The sequence below is a fragment of the Panthera tigris genome, chromosome C2 (assembly GCF_018350195.1).
Source record: "Panthera tigris isolate Pti1 chromosome C2, P.tigris_Pti1_mat1.1, whole genome shotgun sequence".
Lineage (NCBI taxonomy): Eukaryota > Metazoa > Chordata > Mammalia > Carnivora > Felidae > Panthera > Panthera tigris.
The window spans coordinates 134,997,203-135,022,914 of NC_056668.1; the positions used below are offsets into that span (position 1 = coordinate 134,997,203).

At 38.5% G+C, this 25,712-nt stretch overlaps 1 protein-coding gene and 1 long non-coding RNA gene across 2 annotated transcripts in view; one reads left to right on the forward strand and one right to left on the reverse strand.

The window, feature by feature from the left end:
• Positions 1–25,712, forward strand: part of KCNH8 (potassium voltage-gated channel subfamily H member 8) — a 354,464-nt gene that overhangs the window by 79,352 nt on the left and 249,400 nt on the right. The window lies entirely within an intron of this gene.
• On the reverse strand, positions 337–24,845 carry LOC122230714. Its single transcript, XR_006207763.1, has 4 exons — positions 24,821–24,845; positions 9,220–9,348; positions 926–1,123; positions 337–529 (listed from the first exon to the last, which is right to left on the reverse strand). It is a non-coding gene; the product is annotated as an uncharacterized LOC122230714 (long non-coding RNA).

The window sequence follows — 25,712 nt, forward strand, 5'->3', positions numbered from 1 at the left end:
CCTCTAACATACTCGATGATTTGCTTCTTGCTAGGTTTGTTGTTTATTGTTTGTCTTCTCCCCACCCTGATACTGGAATGGTAAGCCCAATCAGGGGCTCTTTGTTTTATTCTCTGGTGTTTTCCAGACACCTAGACCAACAGTCCCTGGGACGTAATAGCAGCTCAAAAAAATGTGTGCAGCTTTCTCATTTTACTTTGTGGGTTTAGTTGTAGAAATGCGTATTTTAATACACTGGAATAAGACAGGTGGGAGGGTGAAACATATCTTAAACTATTTTATTGAGCACCGCCACTGTGGCATGGCTTTCTCGTAGTACCCTGCTTGGGACTTTTAGCCAAATGTCACACTCATGATGACTGCCAATCCTGGAGGGGGCTTGCTGTCCCTCCCTTCTGAGAGATCAAGGCATTTTACCCGTATGGGATGAAACTAAAATCCTCCCAATGGGACAATTAGAGGCCTCTCTGGACCCGTTTCCACTGTCATTAGTAGGTAGAGAAGCAGTCATTGAAGCTCCTGGAAGAAACTGATAGATTGAGAAGTCAGGCATCATGACTTTCTGTGATTTTTCCTACTAGCGTCAAAAAGCAAAAAGCTCCTAAAGTGACCACAGAGTGCTCTGGGAGACATTTCTTTGGCTTCACTAGAGTGGATGAGGTTTAAATGGCCCACAGATGTCACATCCAATTTTCTTAATAATCTCATCAAGGCCTCTCCTAGGTCCCTGGTAGCCAAATGTCAGGAGTGATTCCCAGCAGAACCACTGAGTTAGGCAACTCACTGTGCATTTCTTGGTCTTAAACTCCATCGTTTTATATTAAAATTATCTGCGATCATCCCTTGTCCTCACAAATATTGTCTGTTTGGTATGAGCCTCTGTCCTCAGAGAATGTGGAGTTTAATGATGGCAAACATGTCTTACCCAATGTTGGTTTTCACTCTGGCGCCCGCATGGATGCTGGCCCGTAGTAGATGCCTGGAAATGCTTCTTAAACTCCAGCCGAAGTACAGCCACAGGGCATAGCTCACGTCTCATGCAGTTTGCATCACCACCGAGCCTGGCCTTGGCCATTTTGGTTTAGTTTCTCCTCAAACTCAGGAATCAGTGCTAAAATACCACCTGAAATAAAAAATCAATGCTGAAATACCACTTTAAGCCATTTACCTGTCAGGTGGAAGATTTGGCAGTCTATAGGAGAGGCTGGAAGTGTGTTTCTGACATCATGAGGCCCAGGAGGTGAACGTTCTCAGCAAGGCTTCAAAAACGGAGCAGACGTCACAGGGGAAGGCCTGGCCACACAGATGTGGGAAACATGCCATTGATTTTCTTCCAGCCACATTCATTCATGGATGGCAACATTATCCATGACCGACCATAAAACAGCAGGGGTACCAGGAGGTAGCAGCTGACTGAGGCAACACATTTGATCCCTGAATCCACAGGTAATAAACCCATCTTATTCCTTGTGTAGCCACCTGTCATTTGCTTCCTGAACAATGTCTCCTTTTTCTCTCTATCCTGTTGGTGCTGTCCACATGAATCCATCTAGAAGAAAACACTGGGTGTGTTTGACTACAGAGGTAGTTCATTATGATAGGGATGGATTCTTTCCTGCAGATGAGGATTTATCAGGAACGTAATGAAGCTTAAGCTTTCAGGGCCTTTCACTTGCCTTGGTAGGGGCCCTAGCGTGCCCCATTAATCATTTCTGTTTATAAAATTTTCAAAAGTAATATATTTTAACCACAATAGGCTTATTGTACTGTCTCTTTCCATTCTAATTTTTCCTCTGCCATTGCCATAGTTTCCTTTTGTTTGCTGCAGGCAGTTTTGGGATCCAGCCAACGTGGAAATATTTATTCAGTTTGGGTTGAGCAGAATATATTTATGTAGTTTGCAGTAATTTCCAAGTGTAGCTATTGCTAGTTACCCTGGTGTAAGAATGAATGGTTTGTGAGAAGATTCGGGCCACCCACTCCGTGAGTCATCAGGTGTTAGGACACGCAAGAGCAGGGCTGGGGACCTTGCCGCGGGATGCTATGATGCCCACACCGGACTTATCTGAACATAGGAGGAGAAAGGAGGATTGAAACAGACAGAACCAACAACCTGTCTGTAAAAAGTATCACAAAGAAAATGTCAGGCAGTCCGTTAATAAAGCCGTTATGTTATTCTTTTTCTTTTTAATTTTTTTTTAATGCTTATTTTTGAGAGAGAGAGAGAGAGAGAGAGAACACAAGCAGGAGAGAGGCAGAGAGGGAGACACAGAATCTAAAGCAGGCACCAGGCTCCGAGCTGTCAGCACAGAGCCTGACGCAGGGCTCCAACCTGTGTACGTCGAGATCATGACCTGAGCCGAAGGCAGACGCTTAATCGACTGAGCCGCTCAGGTGCCCCAAGCCATATGTTATTCTTCAGGATTTGGTGATGTTTGTGTTTGCCACCTTCTACAATTTGTCTTTTTTGTGATTATTCTCATCCTAACTGCATTTTTATTTTTTTCTTACAAAATTCCCCCTATTTTAAAAAAGCTTTAGGACTTCCAAAACCTGCATCTTCCCAGCCTCTGCCTTATCAATTCTTTTGCTTTTGCTGCATTTTTACACGTCCTCTGGGGTCAAAGGTACAAAAATTTCAAATGAAGTTTAATTTCATTTTCAGTTAATATTAGTAATTCCACTGGCTTTTGCAACTTCTAAAAAATGTGTAGATGTTAAATAATTAATCTTTATGAAGTCTCTAAGTATAAGAAAAAATAACATTAACATCACATTTTTATAGGACCAAGTGGAGTCAGGTGACTTGAATAGGTTTTCATAGCCTTAAAGCTTCTATAAATTACCTGAGTTCTTTTCTATGTGCCTTCCAAATGAAGCCATGTTTGTCTACATAGAAAATTACATTTTTACATTAGAAAATGTTGTTTTTTTTTTCTGGGGCGCCTACATGGTTCAGTCTGTTAAGCATCAAACTTCGAATCAGGTCATGATCTCACAGTTCATGAGTTTGAGCCCCGCGTTGGGCTCTGTGCTGACAGCTCAGAGCCTGGAGCCTGCTTCGGATTCTGTCTCCCTCTCTCTTTGCCCTCCTCTTCTCATGCTCTGTCTCTCTGTCTGTCTCTCTCTCTCTCTCTTTCTCTCAAAAATAAACATTAAAAAATTAAAAAAATGTTTTTTTTCTAATTATTTGCAGATATTATGAGAAAATTGCTAAATGCCATTTTTGCTGAATGCCTTTATTCCATATATATTGTAGATACGTCAGTTAAAATAAATGATATAGCAAAAAAACCCTCAAATTTGGGGGAGAAAAGATGGTGGTGACATGTTTAATCTTTTCTACTTGAACTAGAATTGATTAATTAGGATAGGTCAAAGCATGTGCATTTGTGTACCAAGGATAATTCCGTTTGGCGTTTCCAATCATCAGCATAACTGTAGTAAAGGTTTCAGAATACATCAGTAACGCCTTGTACAACTGGCTGCGGTGTGACAAATAGTACCAGCTCACCCTTGAAATAAATTGCACCCCAAGAAAAATAGTGATAGTAAGCTTTGATAAACGTAAGTGGTTCAAAAGAACTTTCCAGCTCGAGTGTAAGCCAGTTGTAGAGACTTTGAAACCTTTGAAACTTCTGCTTTGACCAGATAAATCTGCGGCAAGATCAGTAGCATCCATTTTGTTGAGGATACATTTTAGGATGAAGCCCATGTGGGGGATGAAAGAAAGCCTCCATATTATGCTTTTCTAATGAAAAACACCTGGATTTCCTGTCCCCAGAGATTTCCCAAGTGACTCCAGTGTGTACTGCCCTATGCACACGTAGACCTTGATTAAGTCCCTGAACTTCTTTGGGTTTCAGTTCCTTATTTTATAAAACAAAGGTTTGGAGCCCCATCTCCAACTCTCTTTCCAGCTCTGACACAAATGTTCTGTGGTCTTTATCTCTACCTATGTACTAAATGGGTCAGATTCCTAAGGGAGAGAGTAATTAGCACTCTACGTGTCGTAGATGTTGTGGGAGAGGTAGATACCCCTGGAGCCCTTAAGATTACACTGAATTATTATTGCTTGACACTTCGGCAAGAGCTACTGGAGAGGAAAATTCTGGCTTGAGAACAGCAATTCCAAACATAGGGCATTAGAAGAGTTTCACATTATACAGCAATTCTCTAAGATCTTTATGTCAGATTAAATTTGCATGTAGCTAAAATTACCTACCACTGTCTCCTATGAAGTAAATATATTGTGGACTGATATTTTGTCTTTTGCTATCACAGATTTTCCCCAGCATTGAACAGGTAACCAACTCTTGAGTTGAGTCTCTAATAAAAAATTACGTAGTTGCCTTACGTTTTAGGGACACATTATATTACATCTTACATGATCGTTTGGGACCACAAACATGAAACTACAAACTTCTGTCCCAGTCACTCAAGGGCTCACCATGTACTTAACCATTTTCTTGTATTTTTCTGGAAAAAAAATTTTTTTAATAATTTCTGCCTTTTTAAAGGTTGTACTGCTACATTACTTTCTAATTTCATCTCAAATATTTTAATCTTTAATGTCTTTTCTTAGGAAAAAAGATATGCAAAGTCAAGGGTGGGAAAGATCAAAAATTATTTGAAATCATATAAATCATATTTGGAAATGCACAGAGGAGTTAATAAAGGCAGATGAAGACCTGTGGTGAAACATCTTTCATTGATTTGTGCTTCCTTGTAGGAGAATGTGTGCATATCTTGAGAGAGAGAAAGCCAAGATTTCTGTTAAGATCAATTGGCATTGAGTGGTAAAGTTTTTTTATATGGGAAACAGAACAGCCTAACTCACACAAGAGACCTTTTTTTTTTCTTGGACATTGAATAAAAGCAAATTCTGACATGTTTCAATGTTGAGTACATTATATGTTCCAATGTAGAAAATATTTAAATGTATCCAGCCATTAAGTTAGCGAAGCACTTGACAATGTAATCCATTAAGAAGTGCTGGTGAAGTCTATGAAAAATTAGACTAGTAATGTTTTTCTTGTCTCCTGAACTATATTTGCCTTGGAAATTATGAATCTTAGCTATTCTATGTTTAAAGATAAGTAAGACTTTTACAGTGATCTGAGATGTTGTTCTCTGTCCTTTTCAAAGGGATTCCTTCCCACAAGGATGAGAAGAATTGACTTTTGTTAAGGTTCACCTTGATTTTTAAAAATTTTATGAATTTTCTTAATTTTTACCTTTTATTTGAGTGTAGGTGACACACAATGTTACAACATGTCAGGTGTAAAACATAGTGATTCAACTTCTCTGTATGTTACACTATACTCGCCACAAGTATAGCTACTATCTGTCCCCACACAACACGATAATAATATCACTGATTGTATATATTGCCTATGCTGTGCTTTTGATGCCTGTCTGTGACCTATTTAATCCATAACTTCGGAAGCCTGTATCTCCCACTCCTAGCGCCTATTTGCCCATCCCACGTTCCCCTTCTCTCTGGCAACCACCAGTTTGTTCTCTGTATTTATAGGTCTGATTCTGCTTTTTGTTTGTTTATTCATTTGTTTTGTTTTCTTTAGATTCCATACATGAGTGAAATCATATACTATTTGTCTTTCTCGGTCTGACTTATTTCACTTAGCATGATACCCTCTAGGTCTATCCATGTTTTTGCAGATGGCAAGATCTCATACTTTTTAATGGTTGTGTAGTTCCATATTGTGTGTGTGTGTGTGTGTGTGTGTGTGTGTGTGTGTGTGTGTATCACATCTTTATTTATGTACTGATGGATACTTAGGTTACTTCCATATCTCGGATATTGTAAATAATGCTGCAGTAATCATAGGGGTGCATATATCGTTTTGAATTAGGTTTTTGTTTTCTTTGGGTAAATACCCAGTAGTGGAATTATTGGATCATATGGTATTTATAATTTTAATTTTTGAGGAACCTTCATACTGTTTTCCACAGTGGCTGTACCTTTATGTTGCCACCAACAGGGCACATCAAAGGTTCCTTTTACACCACATCCTTGCCAACACTTGTTATTTCTTGTCTTTTTTATTTTAAGGCTCACTTGGTTTTGATTTTTTTTTAAATTTTTTTAATGTTTATTCATTTTTGAGACAGAGAGAGACAGAGCATGAATGGGGGAAGGTCAGAGAGAGAGGGAGACACAGAATCTGAAACAGGCTCCAGGCTCCGAGCTGTCAGCACAGAGCCCGACGCAGGGCTCGAACTCACGGACCGCGAGATCATGACCTGAGCCGAAGTTGGACGCCCAACCGACTGAGCCACCCAGGCGCCCCTTGGTTTTGATTTTTAACAGAAGTATGAACAGACTTCAGTTCTTTTACCAAGCTTGGAATCACCAGTCATTCTCAAGGATATATTTTGGACAAGGTGTTGCTAGGTACTGTACTAATGGATGCATCCATGCATAATGGCCCAGCTTGTGACATTTTGAGGGACATATAGCTTATAGTTATGTTGGATATATAGAACTCTAACAAGAGATGGAAAAAGATAGAGTGGAGTAAAAGACAGTTCAGTTGAAGAAAAGGGAAGAAAGACAGAGGTAACCATGATGAAGAAGCAAGAGAAAAAGAGGGTCTGAATCAACACTGATGTGGTTTCAGGAATAAAACAAGATAAAGGTGGAGGCAAAAGCTATAGTCGCAATATGGAGAATTGAATGCTAACCTGAGAGGTTTGGACTTTATTCCCAGTCTCTGAAATTAAATGCCAATGTGGAGGAAGATTGGAAGAGACATAATAGAGTTCAGAGTGTTAGAACAGGAAGGAAGAGTCCATAATAATCCAACCCATTGTTTTACAAACAAGGAAACCGAAGAGAGAGAGGTTAATTGATTTACCAGAGGTCACATAGAATATTAGTAACATAGTAAGGGCAAAAACCTGTCAGCTGACTCCCATCCTAGAAATCTTTCCATCACATCATGCTATTCGAGGCTATTCAAGGTCAAAGACTTCAGATATGACTGCTTCTTGAAAATGCAGTAGTAGATTGACCTAATGGTCATTGTTTTTTTAGTATCTTGTTTTTTTCCTCAGGACTTCTAAGAATCATAGCCTTTTTCCTGATTCCTGAATGTGGTGTGTATATTTCCTGTAATAGCTTGCCCTTCTTGTGTAAAGTTCAGTTCTCCTTCTTACAAAATGATTGGCTTACTGCACGGCTTGTGGAAGGTAGTATGTTTTATTGATGTGGACTTGAGAGTTCCTTGTGAGCCTTAACCCCTGGAGTAGGCTTTCTCATCTATTCTAGGACTCCTTCTGTTTCCTGTACTCTTACATTTGTAGATAATTGATGTGGACACTATTTATGTCCATGATCCAGGACGAAAGTGAGGATAAAACATTATTTTCCCCAATAAAGTATTTTGGCTCTTGTGGTAGGTCAGGTGTACGGACAATCCAGTGATTTTAAGTGAGTCTTACTGTTTGTGTGTTCACAGATGTTTATTATGAATTTGCCGCCTATGAAAAGTGATACCATGAGTAGACCACATTGTGAGGAGCTGCAAATATAAATTTTGAAATAATCTTTTTGATTTGAAATTCCTTGTGACCATGTGGAACTGCCTCTACTCTTGGATGTTCCTTCCAATGGTGTAAATATCAAACGCTTCTCTCGTAAGGCATAATTTGAAAAATGCTTCCAGCCTTCATGCTGGGAATACAGATTTCATTGGGGAGTGCTTCAGTTAGCAGCAGTGTTGGGAGGATAGCTTTACGAAAGGCGTTGCCTGCAGTATTTATTTTATAAAATGTCTGCATATACTTGGTACAATTATATAAATTTGCATTTGTGTGTGTGTGTGTGTGTGTGTGTGTGTGTGTCTTCGAAATTCCCCTCCTGGGTCCTGCAAAAGGTAGATTTGATCAGTCATGGTTGGAATACCCAGAGACTTTTTGCCTCAAACTTTGGTGTTGGTACTTGGTATTGGTCATGGTATTGGTATTTGGTGCTGGGTGTTTTGTGAGAAACAAGACCTTCAGAAGAAGGTATAGTTTCTATACTCCTTGTCTTGATAAGGCCTTGGCACTAAGAGAGCAAGTCATACTTGGGACCATGGTGCTTTGTTTAGCATTATGCTTTCTGTTCTAGCACTGCATTTACACACACATACACATGCACACACCCAGGAGAAGAAGAGTCCCTCTGCAGGGAAGGCAGCTGTCTAGTCTCTAATAGTCAGTCTATGCAGTCTGTGCTCTGCAGAGCTCTAGCAGGTGCCACTCACACGAGGCTACTAGACTATATTCTGAATCGTGCCTCCTGGAGCTCTGTGGGGCTCTGCAAAAGCAGTACTCGTCTTAAAATGTTCCCCAAAGAGTCCCAGTAACAGGAAACAACACCAGCACGCATGACATCTGCAGTTGATGCACAGTTCTGAAGATCCACAGTGTCCCACGTTCCTACAAGACCACAAGATTTAGGATCTGTATTCAGAGCCATACTCGTGGGTCTTCACCTGGATTCTCCACTGGGCTCTTTTTTACCTGAATTCGTCCAGTGACTCCTTCAAATCACTGCCTGGAAAATGTTGCTTCTACTCACTCAGCTATAATATAGTGAAGGGTCATGGTTCTCCTCTAGAGCGAACATCACTCTTTGGGTGCCTCAATCTGGTTTTTCCCCTCATCTTGAAGACTAGACAAAACATCTCCCCCATCTATGTTTTCTTCTTTAGCTTACCTTGCCCCTCCTCTCCTTTTACTCATTTCTTCCTAAGCCAGGTGAAGTTGCCCTTCTCCATAGTAGTAGTGTTCTGTACCTCTAGTGAGCCAGGATTTTATTCTCTTCTCATACCAAGAGAGATGGGGAGGATGCAGAGGGAATAAGATGGTTTTACTTGACCTTTCTTCCCCAGTGAGAACTTTTGCTCCTAGAAGTGACCCATTGTCTAGATCGGGAACCAGCATATATGTGAGAACTCAAGAATTCCCAGGTCACCATGGGTTAAATCTGAATGTGAGTGCTTTGTTCCCTGTACGGAACTTGACCAGAGACACACTCACACAGGGGCACACACAGGTTATAAGCAACCTAGAGATGTAAAGCATATCCACTATGTCCTATGAAACTTAGGAAAAAGAACTTAGCATAAAACAACAATAACCCCCAAACCTTAAAAACATCTTGTTGATGGCAGCAACTCTGTGGAACATTTAGCACGTACTACACACCAGGTTCTCACGGCAATCCTGCTCGTAGGCTCGGGTTACATCTCAGTAACATGGTAAAAAGTAGTGGCCAGCGTTGGGGTGCAAGTCTGTCTGGATTCGAGAGTCTTGTGTTGCCACCATAGGGGATGCCTGTGAAAATCAAAACGCTTAGATGGGAAGGGACCTACCATTTGCCGCAACCCTCCATGCATAACGTAATGCACTTTTGTGTATTCCTCGTTCAGATCGTACGAAACTCACACGAATGAGATATAGGTGATGGTTCCAGCTTAGATCCAAGTGGAGAGAGGAGACTATTCTGCTCAGGTGACACCACCAGCAAGGGATAAGCCAGAATTTGAGTCCAGACAGAATGACTACGGAGCAGGGGTATGGAAACAGCTGCCTGCAAACCCTATCTGGCTCACCTCTTGTTTTTGAACAACACGTGAGCTAAAAAATAGCAGTTGTATTTTGTATTTGTAGATGGTTGAAAATAATACAACAAATATTTCATAACACTACTTGTTTATGTATTTTCTATGGTTTCTTTTGTGCGTTGACAGGGTTGAGTATTTGTTACTGAGACTAGATGGGCCTCAAAGCCTCAAATACTTAGTCTCTTGCCTTTTACAGAAAAAGTTTGCTGATTCCTATTCTGAGAGCCACATTCTTAACCTTTAAGCTATACTTTTTTTTTCTAATTTTTTAAGTTTATTTATTTTGAGAAAGAGAGCAAGGATCACAGAGAGAGGGGAGAGAGAGAATCCCAGCAGACTCTCCCCTGTCATCACAGACCTTGATGCAGGGCTCAAAGTCATGAAAGTGAGATCATGACCTGAGCTGAAATCAAGAGTCGGATGCTTAACCAACTGAGCCACCCAGGCGCCCCTAAGCTATACTTTTTTCATTAGACCATGTTAGGCTGGTATTGAGTACTATTAGAATTTCTAGATTATTTTGCATCACATGAGAGTTTCAAAATGAAAATAATGATCATCTGGTACCCATTGGATGAGAGTGGCACAGATGTGAAATTTAGAAGCAGCTCAATGAAACCATAAAATAGGTTCTTTATTGTATTATAGGAAATATAATAAATGTTCTACTCACACCATTGCTAGCTCTATGATTCATTAGAAAAAATTTATCCCAATTGACAAATAAAAAGGAGGTTTTTTCATGTGCTACATCACCAGTATATTTAGCTAATTGGTATTCATTTGTATTCATCAGGTTATTTTCAAAAATAGATAAAAAGCAAAAGATGAGCTGGAAAGTCATGAATAAAGCCACACACTTAATGGTTTGGCTAAAAAGGCCTATAAGAGAGGCAAAAGAAATTAGCCTAGCTATGAAAAAAGATTGATCTCCAAGACACCTACTGTGTGCCATGCACTTTTAGGGGCGGTAACGGATTCTTTTCCTATGACACCATTTCATGGATAGGGGTACCGAGGCTTAGAGGTAAAGTAATTGCTGCAAGTCCAGTCAGCTAGTAAGTGACAAAGCCAAAACTAGATCTCTGAACTTCAAGCTTGGCATCTTTTTATAAAACAAATTGGAAGACACTTACCATTTCAAGTTGTAAACTAATGTAGAGTTACTCGTCCAGTGGGAAGAGCCATTATTGGCCCTCTTACTTCTGTTTGTGGTTTATTTGTTATTCAAAGGTAGGAAAGTAGTTGAGGGAGTAAATAATAGTGCCATCAATTTGTATCTCACACACACAGAAGAGCTGAAGATGTTGACCAAAAATAATGTGTTCTAATAATTTGAGAGTTTCAATGAATTTCATTCCCGGTTTGTATAAAAGTTGTAGAGACAGCTTTCTTGATTTCCATGTATGTGACTAATTTTTACTTGGTATTGGTGGTTTTTTCCATTTTATAGTTGTAAAGAATAAATATAAAAGTTTAATAAAGTCTAAATAACCAATGGGCCATTCCACCTTGTTTGGAACCAGATAACGCAGATATCTACTAGACTTGATGAGAAGTGAAGACAGGTCAGCCGCCCTGCCATCTTGATACTTCGTGGTTGTAGATGGTTGTGATAAAAGGTTACAGCAGAATGTATAATGTGTCATTGATGGTATGATACCAAAACTTGTGTTTTCTTTTGCTTTAAAAAAAGTTTTAATTTGGGGCGCCTGAGTGGCTCAGTTGGTTAAGCACCTGACTTTTGATTTTGGCTCAGGTCACGATCCAACGGTTTGTGAGTTCGAGCCCCATGTCGGGCTCCATGCTGACAGTGCAGAGCCTGCTCGGGATTGTTTCTCTCTCCCTCTCTCTCTCTGCCCTTCCTCACCCCTCAAAAGGAATAAAATGAACTTTAAAAAAAGTTTGAATTTTGAAATAGGTATCTTTTACAATCAGACAAAACCAATCATCTCTGCATCTTTATGTAATATAAACGTATCTTTATTTGTGCCCATAAACAAAGAGATTGTTTACATTTAGATAATTCTCAAACCTTGACGAAATCAGATTGTGAATACTTGAGAGTGTGTACTTGCGTGTGTATCTTTTAAAAAGCTCAATTCCTGGTGGGTATGTAATTTGGCACAATGCTTTTGTTCTTTGGAAAGCAATTTTGCCATATGTGCCAGAAATTTTTGAAATGTTCTTACCCTTTCAACTCAAACTTTAACTTCTAGGAATTTGCCTTAGGACAAACGTGAAAGATGCCCATCATTATGTTAGTGAAAGAGTGAAAGTTTTTGGTTTTTTTTTTTTTAACGTTTTTATTTATTTTTGAGACAGAGAGAGACAGCGCATGAACAGGGGAGGGTCAGAGAGAGGGAGACACAGAATCCGAAACAGGCTCCAGGCTCCGAGCTGTCAGCACAGAGCCCAACGCAGGGCTCAAACTCACGGACTGCGAGATCATGACCTGAGCCGAAGTCGGCCGCTTAACTGTCCGAGCCACCCAGGCGCCCCAAGAGTGAAAGTTTTTGAATACTCACTCAGAACATACAAACATAAGAAAATGGTTAACAAACTATGGTACATCCAGTGCGTGAACTACTTTGCAATCAGTAACATGATGTTAAAAACGTGTATCTGCTGTAATGGAGAAAATGTACATTAACTGAAAATGAAGGATGCAGAGTTTTAAAAAAGTTGATCGTATCTCAATATAAGATATGTGTCTGTACCTGTATGATAACACTGATCAAAATGTATTTCATTTTCCTTTATATTTATACATGTTCCCCATTAGATGACACAACTTGAGGGCAGGGATTGTCTTATTCAGTGTATTCCTTTTGTTATGCATAATGCTTGGTATGTTGTAGGCAATCTAAACTTTTTTTGGATGAATAATAAAGGTGAAAGAAAACGATCTGGTTGTCTTTAACAGAATCATGATTTTTGTATATTTTACATTTTATTTAGTACCTTATTACTTGTATGATCAGAACAGACAATTTTGAAAATATTAGTAAATTTATAGGTTAGAGAAGAGAGGAAGTATCTTTTCTGTAGAATTGCTGATATCTATTGTGGAAATGGCTCTTTGTGATTTGGCTCTAGTTTAAATAACCCTCTCTTAATGGGCGAGCCTACAGGAACAAATCTGTTGCTTGGCTTCCTTTCTACCCCAAGGTATTCTTTTACAGAATGAAAGTACCCAACAATGCAATGCTGAATCATTATTAGCTCTAATTTGGGGGATTGAGCCTTGGGGTAATGAGTGTTTGGGGTCTCATTCTGTGAGTGCTCCTCACTGTCAGCTTTCCTTTCATCAGAGTATCTCATCTTCATTTGCAAACATTCCTTTTCTCCTAGAATCCGTCTTCCACAGTGCCCTAGCCAGGTAAATACATCTCTGCCTGAGATATTAAATCAATACATCAGATTAATTGTAATGAGTTGAGACTTGACACCACAAGTGAATACACAATTCCCAGCTAAAGTCAGAGGTCACTTTGCTGAAATGCTTTAAAAATTTTGAATCACACGTTTGAGATGTTTGCTCCTGTATCTCAGTTGGAATTTATTTTTAGCAAGAGAATAATTGAGAGGAATTAGTGCCACAGGTTTTTTTTTTTTTTAAGAAAAATACATGGTCACATGGAAGCCTTCTGCATGATTGGCAAACAAAACACACCTTACAGGTTTATTAACTTCAATCAATAGATTGCAGATATCCTAATGTCACTGGAATACGTCATCTCTGCTTGGTTGCCAAGAAGATAATCTGACTCTTGCTTTTATTTTCCCAACCATATCCTTCATTCAGAATCTAGAACTGAAAACCTCTCAAACAACCTCTCAACAACTTCAGCAGAGGGATTTCTGATGTAGAAAGATTGGAGCTACAAGAAAACCAAGGGTCCCTTCTAACAGAAGAGAGCCGTTGTTTGCATGTAAGACCCAAACCACCATTCCCCTGGTATGCCCAGTTCATTTGATTCTCCAGGCTTGTATAGAATTGAGAGATGATCCATAGCAGCCTATAGAAGGCTTTGTGAAAATTAGCAAAAGGCACACCTGTTGGGTAGATTGTTTAGAAAAAGAGACCTCCGTGGGTGATTAAGTAACACCCTGGGGCATGAGGTTGGTCACCAACCCTCTACCTCCCCTTTGGCTGGGATCTTCTGTGAAGTCACCAATGCACAGCCCTGGATGGCGGCCACGGATAAAGGGTGAGTTTCCACCCGTTACTGTGAGAATTGTCTGAAGCATCTGAGAGGCATGGCAGGAAAGGAACACGTCCAAATCTCCATTAGCATGGGTCACACATGTTTTGGTACCTACAGGTCTCTTAGAAATAGGTCTTGACTATTTCAGAATACCAATCCTGTTCATGCCAAATCCAGAAAGTATGAGTAACGACCCATTTTGACAAACTGCTAGTATTTGACCTACAAAATGGCAATTTCCTGTTGTTCAACCTAAATGGCTCCTTCTATCACCTGGCCATTTTTTGATGTTCTGATTATAGATGCTACTTGCCTCTTATCCTTACACCTCATGCCTTGATATTCTTTCTCTTTATGTAAACCAAGCTGGTTTCTTAAGTGCCTTCCATCTCCGCCTGACCCTGTTAATGTTAACTCTTGATACTGTTGAAAACGACTTTGATTTGATAATTATTGTTACTGTCAGCCCACTGAGAGGGTGCCAATTTCAGGATACCATAGTAAGTGAAGAACTTTTGTTAAGTGGAAAGTTTGTGTTAGAAGAGTCAGCAGCATCATTTGTTAATTACACTTAGAGAAATGAAAATAAGTGGATTAATTGCTGCATAAATATTTTGCAAAATACATATAGTGCTTTTGTAGGTTATAATGCTTAGCTATGGTTTGGCTGTTTGTATGAGATAAATGAATTCTTGCCTCCTACTAAGGAAGGTTATTCCATTTGCTATTAGAAATGTAACAATGAACTTGGAGAAACTCACTCATGCTCATGTGCTTTGCTACTTTGTTAATTATAGTAAGAGAGGAAGGAAGGAAGGAAGGAAAGAAGAAAGGAAGGAAGGAAAATATCCATCCATAGAGGAATGGGTAAATAAACTGTGGTGTATACCTACCGTAGAGTAGTTAAAATGAAACAATTAGATGTACAGTTATCAGTGTGGATAGATCTGCAAAACAAAATTTACTGGGGGTAGGGAAACAGACTTCAGAATGATCCATAAAGAATCATAGAATTAAATTTAAAAATCATATAATTTTTGTAAATTTTACAAACACATAAAACATTTCTATATGCTGTTTATATATATACAAAAATGGTGAAAATGTAGAAACCAAAATGAGTTGGGTACATGCCCACTCCCGGATTTTGTGTGCTTCTAAGGGAGGAAGAGAGGGACTACTGTTGACAAAGGCATGTCAGCTGCAGCTACAATATTGCAAAATTAGAAATTAATATGGAAATATTTTAATGTTCACTAATTCTGGATGATAAGGACCTAGGTGTTGGTCACACTACTCCTTCATTTTTATATTTGAATATTTAATAATAAAAACCATGTAACGATGATTATCTGTATAAATCTGTTATAACCTAAAAAGATAAATATTACCATAGATTTTCCCTAAAAGTGCAGGAGCTGACTGCGAATCTTTCTAATGCCTCTAGATTGTCTCAGCTACTTTGAATTCACGGAGTTACAGTAATCTAAGGTGCTTAGTGAAAAGTATGCTAGTTGAGTGACCTGATTTTTAAAAATAATTAGGGAAAATGGCTAACTAAAAATAGGAACACTGGCTTTTGGCGAAGATACCATTGTACACACTTTGGGAAATAGACATTGCATATTTGTTTAATAAAGAAGTTGGATTCCAACGTGGGGGCTTATATAAAGAGATAAGTAAAAAAAATAATAATAATACAGTAAAATAAACAATTTAAAAAAAGGTCACTGAATACATAATGTCTGTGTCCAGATCGGGAACCGGGATGGTGGAAGGCAGGGAGAAGCCTGGTGGCACAGTCCTGGACCTCTTAGTGTAGCTAACATGAGCATCTTTTACTAGTATGTAAAGGGCTCCACAGATTCCCCAGAGAAATTTAGATTGTTGGTCTCTCTTTGAATCATTAGAAGTCTTCCTTTGTATGGGGTTTGGTCTGTGCAGCTTTGTGGCTAGCAACCACAACCATCACCACAACAGTAACAAAGTGTGGATAGTCGTACCCTGCTAAATCCCGTATCGTATAGTCTCTTCTCCCCTCATCCTTTACTCACGGCCCTCTCCATGGTCCGGGTGCACCATTCTCCCAACGTCTCTATATATTCATCAACCTAAAAGCTCTTTGAACTGCATCCTGATGGGGTTTTATAGAAGCTTCATTATGGAGGCGTGATGCATTCAATCATTGGCCATTCATGACTGGTTCAACCTCCACGTCCTGAATCCTCTCTGGAAGTGGGGGTGGGGCTGAAAGTTCCAACCCTCTAATCACAAGGTTGGCTCCACTGGCGAGCAGCCCCCATCCTTAGGGGCTTTCCAAAATTCACCTCGTTAGCATAAACTCAGGTGTGGTTGAAAGGAGTTAGTTCTGAAGAGTAAGACGTTTTTTACCACTCACTCATTTCATCCTGGAGTTATTTCATTCTACAGGATTTTGAGGACAAAAGATCAAATATTATAACAAAAGTTCTCCCATTGCTCTTATTGCTTAGGAAGTTATAGGAGTTTTAGGAGCTGAGTGCCAAGAAGACCATATATATTTCTCATTATGAGTCACAACCTCACATTTGAAATTAGACAGAACTATTACAATATAGCCATTTTATATGCCTGTTTCATGGTATCAGGAAAGGAGGATATGGTGTGTGAGCTATGGGTAAAATTATTCATCCAAATTGCAGCCTTAGAATGACATGGTCTCCATTAATCGGTGTTTATATAGAACATGACTAAATGGAGATAACTAAGACAAGAAAAAAGAATATAAAGATGTAATTTTAAATATAGAAACTATTCATACCTTTTTGTGTTGACAATAGATGTCGATATCCTGTGTGCCATACATATATTATACTAAAAAGTATTTTAATACAAATGTTAAAAAAATCAGTTAGTTTTAAAATCCAGTTGAACTTGACTTTATTATTCTCCTTTGGCTAATTGTAATTCTTCTGGAAGTCACTTATTTATATTTCAATATCTTTACCTGTATTATCGAAGGGTATGAGATTAAAGGATATAAATATATTTTTGGTGATCTAGTTAAACAATACATGTTAGTGCAGCAAAGAACAATATGGACCTTTTTCATTTGTTTTGTTTCTGTAATTGTTGTTTGTAAATCTCCTGGGAATAGCCATTTGATGGGAGGTCATATGTCCAGTGGACGTGATACCCAATACCTAGGCTCATGGCTTGGTGAAGTATGTGCAGACTAGATTTCAGTCCTCATATAACCCTCAAGTGGACATACTTGCTCAGGACATGACCTACTCAATTGTATGTGGCAACCTGGTTCTTCTCTCCAAAACACATGATGGTTTATAAAACTCTACCCTTGATATTAACACAAGGACTTCACACCTGAGAATTAGGGGGCAGCCATAGTAGGCACACATATTGGATAGCAGTGCATTCATTGATTTTAGCGATTTACATGAATCTGTACAGAAACAAATATCAGTAAATAATTAGGGCTATAAAAATGCAGGCAATGAAGATCCTATAGTTCATATACTGAGCTTGAAGCAAATGTAAACAGCCACAGTAAGGAATCTGTGCAATGAGTATGTCCCTTGATCCTATTCTGAGACCCACAGTGTACATCCAGGGCCTGCACACGTGCGTGCGTGCAGGTGTGTGCACGCGCACGTGTGTGTGTGTCTGTGTGTATACCTTTCATTTCAAAACAATTTAAATCCAAATCATATCCTTATTGCTTAGGAAAAAAATATTTTTTAATGTTTATTTATTTTTGAGGGAGAGAGAGAGAGAGAGAGAACACAAGTGGGATAGGGGCAGAGAGAGGGAGAGGGAGACAGAATCCGAAGCAGGCTCCAGGCTCTGAGCTGTTAGCGCAGAGCCCGATGTGGGACTAAAACTCACAAACCGTGAGAACATGACCTGAGCCAAAGTCAGACACTTAACTAACTGAGCCACCCAGGCGTCCTTAGGAAAAATATTTTTAAAGGGTCCTTTTTGAAACTACTTTTTGAAATTTACCTTGGGGTAAATACGTATATAATATTTATAATAACTTATAATTTATAAATATCCTATAAATTCTATGATGAGAAATTTAGCACTTAGGTTTGAGATACTTTATTTCTATATTTAGAAGTGAAGATCAGAATTCAAGGCCCGGTTGGGGGGAAAACCTTCAACAAATCATGGCAAGATTATCTCTTAGTTTTTTCCAAATGACCTTTGAATTCCTCTAGGCCAGGTTTCTGCTGCTCGCTGTACTCCCCCTTTTGGTTGAATCTGTGTCAGTCATCCACCTCAGCGAGTGCTCTTGGAAACAGGAAGCTCACTGTACTTAAGGGAGCCTGTGACCTTTTGGGTAGCGTTAGCTATTAGATACAATCATATTCAGGCTAAGATGAAATCTTTTCCCTTGTGATCTCAATCCATGGACATTGCTTCTACTTCCCAGACAAATCTAGAACAAGACCACTTCTCTCTTCTACATGGCAATGCTACAAATACATAAAATGGTATAATTTTCCTGTCACTGCACCGAGAAAATAGTAGACTAGACAATCATAAAACAAACTGAGGAAGGAGAAAAAAATCTAAGAAGTAGAGATTATTCCAAGTCATTGTTTTTGCAGACACTTGCACTCCTCTCTGAGAATTCTTATTTGTGATTTAATCACCACATGCTGAGCAAATACACCTTGCTTTCCTATTGTGGATGAATAGTAATGCCAGAAGAGCCTTTACAAGGGCAAAAGAACCAATTACCTAACAACCCTGTCTCATAAATTGTAGTCTAACATAAAATAACCAGAAAAAATAAAAAGCATTTAGGATGATGTTACTTCATACCATATGTTTATATCATGAGATACACATCTTAATTTTTTCCCTTGTTAGACTTCTGTTGTAAATTACAGAATTTGGTACAAGTCTTCAAGGTCATTTGGTATCTGTAAATAGAAGACAGGGGAGGGTATTTTTAAAGTCCATTTTAATTGTAGAAGATGTATCCAAAATACTACCTTTAATTCATGTAAACATTAAAATCTTTTAAGGAGCAGGCCTAGGAAGTTTCCAGAAAACATATATAATTCCCAGAATAGAAGATTTAGCTTAGTAACTTTTGGTATATTGATGATTACAGCACCGTTCAAATTAGGGTTTTAAAAACAACAATAAAGGGGGGGAATATTCATGATGTATATGTCAGTTAGGAATGCTTCCAGTTTCAAGTACCAGAAAACTCAAAATATTAGTGACTTAAATACATAGGACTTTATTTTTTGTACCTCATGAAGTGTGGACATAGGTTTTTGTTGTACTAAATTCTCCAATCAGAAGACATAGAGTGGATAAATGGATAAAAAACAAACAAAACGGGACTCATCTCTATGGTACCTATAAGAGGCTCACTTCAGATATCAGAACACACACGCGCTGAAAGTGAAGGGGTGGAAAAAGGTATTTCATACAAATGGAAACCAAAAGAACTGTAGTAGCCATAGCTATCTATATCAGACAACATGACTTTGAAACAAAGACTGTATAAGAGACAAAGATAAATGTTACATAATAATAAAGGGGTCAATCCAACCAGAAGATACAACTTTTGTAAACATTTATGCACCCAACTAGGAGCACCGGAATACATAAATTAATAGACCTGGAGGGAGAAAAATACAACAGTGCAATAATAGTAGGGGACTTTAACACTCCACTTACATCAACGGATAGATCATGCAGACAAGATCAATAAGGAAGCATCAACCTTAAGAGACAAATTAGACCAGATGGGTGTAACAGACATGTACAGAGCATTCCATCCAAAAGCAACAGAATATACGTTTTTCTCCAGGGTGTGTGGAACATTTTACAGGATAGATCATATGTTAGGCCAAAAAAACCCACAAACCTTAATAGAATTAACAGGACTGGAAACATATCAAGTATCTTTTTTGGCCATAATAATAGGAAACTAGAAATTACTAAGGAAACTGTGAAAGTCACAAATAATGTGGAGATTAAACAATATGCTATGGAACAACCAAGGGTCAAGGAGACAACTAAAGAAGAAATTTAAAAAAATACCTTGAGATAAATGAAAATGGAAATACAACATAGGATGCAGCAAAAGCAGTTCTAAGAGGGAAGTTCATAGTGACAACTTCCTACCTGGAGAAACAGGAAAAGTCTCAAATAACCTAACTTTACACCTAAAGGAACTAGAAAAAGAACGAAAGAAGCACAAAGTTAGAAGGGAGGAAATAGCAGAGATTAGAGAAGAAATTAAATGAAATATAAACTGAAAAGACGATGGAGATGCTCAGTGAAACTAAGAGTTGGTTCTTTGAAAAGAGTAACTGAACTGAGTGATATTTAGCTAGACTCCAAAGAAAAAGAGAGGACTCAAATAAAATCAGAAATGAAAGATGAGATGTTACAGCTGACACCACAGAAATACAAAGTATCTAAAGAGACTATTTTGAATAATTTTATGCCAACAATTTGGAGAACATAGAAGAAAAGGATAAATTTCCAGAAGCATGTATCTTACCAAGACTAAATTATGATGAAATAGAAAACTTGAACAGATCAATTGCTGGGAAGTAGATTAAATCACTAAACAAAAATCTTCCATGAGACAAAAGTCCAGGACCAGATGGCTTCCCTGTTGAATTCTATCAGATATTCAAAGGAGAATTAATATCAGTCCTTTTCAAATTCTTCCAAAAAGTAGAAGAGGAGGTAACTCTCCTAAACTCACTTTTGGGGGCTAGCATTACCCTGATGACCAAAAGCAGACAAGGATATCACAGACAAAATTACATTTCAACATCCCTAACAAACATAGATGTAACAATCGTCAACAAAATATCAGCAAACTGACTTCAACAATACATTAAAAGGATCCTACACCATGATCAGGTGGGATTTATTCAGGGATGTCAGGATGTCAGTTAATGTGATGACCCTTCTTCAACACAATGAATGGGAAAAATCATATCACTATCTCAGTAGAGATGAAAAAACATTTCACAAAATTCAACATCCGTGTATGATAAAAACTCTTAAGAAAGCAGGTATTGAGAATGGACCTCAACGTGATAAGGGCCATATGTAACAGCTGTCAGGAAACATCATACTCAGCAGTGAGAGGCTGAAAGCTTTTTCTCTGAGATCAGGAACATCAAGGATGCCTACTCTCACCACTTTTATTCACAGCAATTAGGCAAGAAACAGAAATAAAAGGCATACAGATTGGAAAGGAAGACGTAAAACTGTCCCTATTGGCGGATGATGCATTAGTATTATATATAGGAAATCCTGAAGACTCCACTAGGACACTGATAGAACTAATAAATGAATTCAGTGAAGTCGTAGGATACAAAAATCAATACATAAAAATCAGTAGTGTTCTATATACAACACTATAGAATCACCCATGCTCATGGTGTGCAAGAATATTGCTAAAATGTCCATAAGACTCAAAGCAATTTACAGATTCGATGCAATCCCTATCCAATTTCCAATGGCATTTTTCACAGAAATAGAGAAGATAATCCTGAAACTTGCATGGAACTACAAAAGACTGAAGAATGACCCTGAAAAGACACTGAGCATGTAAGCAGTCTTGAGAAAGAACAACAAAGCGGAAGGCATCGCTCCCTAATTTCAAACTGTATTATAAAACTAAAGTGATTAAAACTATGGTATTGGTATGAAAAATAGACATATAGATCACTGGAACAGGACAGCCGAGAAATAAATGCACACATAGAGATTTATGACAAAGCAGCTAAGAAAGTACAAAGGGGAAAGGACAGGATAGTCTCCAATAAATTGTGTTGGGAAAACTGGAAAACCACGTGGAAAAGAATAAAACTACCATAAACAAAAACTGACCCCAAATGGATTAAAGACTTGAACGTAAGACCTGAAACCATAATATTTTCTTGGAAGAAAATATTGGTGGTAAGCTTCTTGACATAGGTCTTGGAGATGATTTTTTTGAATCTGACATCAAAAGAAAAAGCAACAAAAGCAAAAATAAACAAGTAGGATTATATTAAACTAAACTTTCTGAACAGCAAAGGAAACCATCCACAAAGTGAAAAGGCAACATACTGAATGGAAGAAAATATTTGCAAGTCATTTATCTGATAAGAGGCTAATATCCAAAATATCTAAAGGATTCATACCATTCAACAGCAAAATAAACACCCAAGCAAACAAACAAAAAATAATCTAATTAAACTCCAGGCAAAAGATCTGAAGAGGACATTTTTCCTAACAAGATACAGATAGTCAATAGTTGCAGGAAAAAATGTTCAACATCATTAGTCTTCTGGGAAATGCAGATCAAAACCACAAAGAGACATCACTTCACATCTGCCAGAATGGCTGGTATCAAAAAGACAAGCTTGAAAGAGTGTTAGCAAAGATGTGGAGAAGAGAGAACCCTCGTACACGATTGGTGGGAATGTGAATTGGTGCAGCCAGTATGGACCAACTGTATGAAGGTTCCTTAAAAAATTCAAAGTAGAACTACCGTGAGATCCAGCGATTCCACTTCTGGGTATTTATCTGAGGAAAACAAAAATGCTAACTCAAAATGATATGTGCATGTTTATGTTCATTTCAGCATTGTTTACAAAAGCCAAGATAGGAAAGTAACCCGTGTCCATTGATGGATGAATAGGTAGAGAGGTTGTGGTATACTTTTTAGCCATAACAAAGAATGAAATCTTGTCATTTGCAACCACATGGTTGGACCTCAAGGGCATTATGCTAAATGAAATAGGTCAGACAGAGAAAGACAAATACCGTATGATCTCTCTTGTATGTAGAATCTAAAGCATCCCCTCCCCAAAGAAAACAATAACAAAAAAATGAAGTTTATAGATACAGAGAATAGATTGGTGGTTGCCAGAGCAGGGGTGGGGGGGGGCGTTGCGGAGAAGTGGGTGAAGGGGGTGAACAACAAAACAACAACAGCAATTAAAAAAAAAAGAGTATTACTGCAAACAATTGGTGAGCCTAATGGTAACCACAAAGCAAAAACCAGTGTAAATACACAACAGAGAAAGAAGAGAATCGAAGCATACCACAAAATAAAGCAGAGGAGGAAAAAGAAACAGCCAGAAAACATACAACAAAATGACAATAAGTACATCCATACTTACGTGCTTTATCCATGTTTACTTTAAATATAAATCCTGGTGGTAGTTTTGCTATTCAGAGATGTTATAAAATTTCCAGGCATTTTCCAATCCTTTAGTTCTGCCATATCCAGAAAAGCTGTCTCAAGCTCTCAAAATGACAATGGTAGCTCTAGATACCACAAGTAAACTCCAAGGCAGGAATGAGGAGTAAGAGAAGGTAGAAGGAGGCACAGTGGCTTGGAAGGGAAGAGTGTTTCTCTTTTCATAATGCTTCTTAATGGAAAGGAAAACATCTGACTGGATATCTTCAAAACTGACTTAACCAAATGTCTCACCGGACAGAACGTACTAACCTGGCCGCATGATGACAAGTGGGGGGAAAAAAAAAGCCAGTTTCACTGTTTTATGATTATTCATGATTGTTTAATATGGGAATGGCAAAAAGTTTCAAAAGCTAGTTTAAACTTATTACCAGTAACGGAGAAGGTCGAATGATGAGTAATATGTTTAATTCTTCTCTGGTTTCCTAATGCTTGGTAATATGGCTCAATTCGTTTGATCATAAACATGCTTTTATAATAAAAAGAGATTCGTCTGAACTAAGAGTAATCAGACTTTTGCAGAAAGACTCACTGATGTATCCAGCACCGCATCTCACTTCCCATCTCTGCACTTAACCAAAGCAGGGAAAGAAGTAAAGAAGTCCTGCTGGTATCTTTATGGTCATTCTTTTAAGCAGATTGTGTACAATGTGACAGTGAGCATCTTCTCCAGTGTCTCCTGATTCAAGACATGATTAAATTGATTAATTTTAAAATCTATACTACAGGGGCGCCTGGGTGGCTCAGTTGGTTAAGCGGCCGACTTCAGCTCGGGTCATGATCTGGCGGTCCGTGAGTTCAAGCCCCGCGTCGGGCACTGGGCTGACAGCTCAGAGCCTGGAGCCTGTTTCCGATTCTGTGTCTCCCTCTCTCTGACCCTCCCCTGTTCATGCTCTGTCTCTCTCTGTCTCAAAAATAAATAAACATTAAAAAAAAAATAAAAAAAAATAAAATCTATACTACAAATCATTTTTAAAACATAAAATATACTTAGCACTGACTTGGAAACCTGTGATTAGTTTCCCCTGGTTTCATGACCTCCTTCTTGGTTCTCCTTCTTCATTACTGGCCACTCTTTCTCCCTCTTGTTTGATGGTTTCTCTAACCTTTAAATGTTGGTATCTCCTGTACTTAGTATTCAGACCTCATCTTTGCTCCATTTATACTCACTTCCTAAATGATCTAATTCCTTCCAAGTCCATATTTATATCTTCGGCATTGATATCATCCTTAAACTTCAGACTCATTTATTCAACTGCCTACTTCCATCTCTGGGATGCGTAATGGGCTTCTTAAATTTAGCGTATGTAAGACCAAACTCTTGAAATCTCTCAAATGTGCAGGGCTCCTTTTTTTCCCATCTCATAAAATGTACTTCTACCCTTCTAGTTTCTAACAAAACCCCTGGCATCATTTCTTGATTCCTTTTTTTCCTTTCCCATTGCAATTGAATCCACTGGTGAATGCTTTCAGTTACTCCTTCTAAAGATGCCAGGTCTGGCCACTTCTCACCATCTCCATTGCTACCACCCTGGTAGAATCACCTCTTTTTAGATGGATTTTTGGGATAGCCTCTGACTTGTCTTCTCAGTCTGGCCCATGTTCTCCTACAGTCTATTCTAAACAAAATAGCCAGAGTGGGCCTTTCATTATAGAAGTCAGGGTAGTAACCTCTTGACTTGAACCCAGGCCGTCTCATTACACTCAACAAAATCTAGAGCCCTTACCAAGTCTTAGTATCCTTGAATGATCTGGAAAGCTCTCCCACACTGCCTCTGTGACCTCATCTCCACCAAGGTTCCCTTTGATCACTATGTTCCATCCCTATGGACTGTATTTGCTATTCCACAAACATACCAAGCATGCTCCCATCTTCATGCCTTTGAATGTGTTCTTTCTTCTTCCTGGAGATACTTCCTTTATGTATCTACAGGGATCACCCCTCATTTCCCTAAGGTGTCTCTTCAAATGTTACTTTATCAGAGAAGATTTTCCTGATAATGCTAATTACACTACTGAAAAAAGTTCTCACTCACCGTTACTAATTTTCCCACTTTGCTGTATTTTGCTTTCATAGCATTTGTTTCCATCTGACTCAAATTTCCTCCCACCTTCTCTGCCTTCCTTCCTTCCTTCCTCCCTCCCTTCCTCCCTTCCTCCCTTCCTTCCTTCTCTCCTTCCTTCCATCCCTCCATCTGTGATTCATAAGGTTAAAATTGTATGTAGTGTTTTAAATCCTTCATTACAGTCATTAAGTTCTAGTCTATGTTGACACGTATTTCTATGCCTATAATTTATTGAACCACCATATGTCTGAGCTGGAAAGGTCTTGAACATAAACTCCCTCACTTTCTATATAAGATAAGTCAGGCCCAGAAAGGGGAGATGACTTGGGTACAAACACACAGCTTATTACTGAGAGGGCTAGAATCCAATTCTAAGATATCTGGCATGTAGACCATGTTCATTTAAAGTGTAAATTGTCCACTGGATATGTTAAACTTCATATTGATACCTCTTCATGACTTATGTCTAAAAGGTGCTTCACCTGAAATCTAAACATCAATAGAAATTAGTTTCCTTATGAAAAAACAGTTTTCTCTGTTGACGGTTAGGTGC